At 36.0% G+C, this 1,325-nt stretch overlaps 1 pseudogene; it reads left to right on the forward strand.

The window, feature by feature from the left end:
• The window catches only part of LOC129391727 (elongator complex protein 1-like), a 542,951-nt pseudogene that overhangs the window by 350,220 nt on the left and 191,406 nt on the right, over nucleotides 1-1,325 (forward strand).

The raw sequence follows: 1,325 nt of genomic DNA on the forward strand, positions 1-1,325 counted from the left end.
TCTATTTAGGTCTTCTGCCCATTTTTGGATTGGGTTGTTTCTTTTTTTGTTTCTGAGCTGCATGAGTTGCTTATAAATTTTGGAGATTAATCCTTTGTCAGTTGCTTCATTTGCAACTGTTTTCTACCATTTTGAGGGTTGTCTTTTGGTCTTTTTTATGGTAACATTTGCTGTGCAAAAGCTTTTAAGTTTCATTAGGTCCCATTTGTTTATTTTTGTTTTTATTTCCATTTCTCTAAGAGGTGGGTCAAAAAAGATCTTGTTGTGATTTATGTCATAGAGTGTTCTGCCTATGTTTTCCTCTAAGAGTTTGATAGTGTCTGGCCTTACATGTAGGTCTTTAACCCATTTTGAATTTATTTTTGTGTATGGTGTTAGGGAGTGTTCTAATTTCATTCTTTTACATGTACCTGTCCAGTTTTCCTGGCAGCACTTTTTGAAGAGGCTGTCTTTTCTCCAGTGTATAGTCTTGCCTCCTTTATCAAAGATAAGGTGACCATATGAGTGCGGGTTTATCTCTGGGCTTTCTATCCTGTTCCATTGAGCTATATTTCTGTTTTTGTGCCCGTACCATACTGTCTTGATTACTGTAGCTTTGTAGTATAGTCTGAAGTCAGGGAGCCTGATTCCTCCAGCTCCATTTTTCGTTCTCAAGATTGCTTTGGCTATTCGGGGTCTTTTGTGTTTCCATATAAATTGTGAAATTTTTTGTTCTACTTCTGTAAAAAATGCCAGTGGTAGTTTGATAGGAATTGCATTGAATCTGTAGATTGCTTTCGGTAAGAGAGTCATTTTCACAATGTTGATTCTTCCAATCCAAGAACATGGTATATTTCTCCACCTATTTGTATCATCTTTAATTTCTTTCATCAGCGTCTTATAGTTTTCTGCATACAGGTCTTTTGTCTCCTTAGGTAGGTTTATTCCTAGATATTTTATTCTTTTTGATGCAATGGTAAATGGGAGTGTTTTCTTAATTTCACTCTCAGATTTTTCATCATTAGTGTATAAGAATGCCAGAGATTTCTGTGCATTAATTTTGTATCCTGCTACTTTACCAAATTCATTGATTAGCTCTAGTAGTTTCCTGGTAGCCTCCTTAGGATTCTCTATGTATAGTATCATGTCATCTGCAAACAGTGACAGCTTTACTTCTTCTTTTCCTATTTGGATTCCTTTTATTTCTTTTTCTTCTCTGATTGCTGTGGCTAGAACTTCCAAAACTATGTTGAATAAGAGTGGTGAGAGTGGGCAACCTTGTCTTGTTCCTGATCTTAGTGGAAATGCTTTCAGTTTTTCACCATTGAGAACAATGCTGGCTGTAG

Source organism: Physeter macrocephalus, chromosome 21 (assembly GCF_002837175.3).
Source record: "Physeter macrocephalus isolate SW-GA chromosome 21, ASM283717v5, whole genome shotgun sequence".
In the NCBI taxonomy this organism is placed as follows: Eukaryota; Metazoa; Chordata; class Mammalia; order Artiodactyla; family Physeteridae; genus Physeter; species Physeter macrocephalus.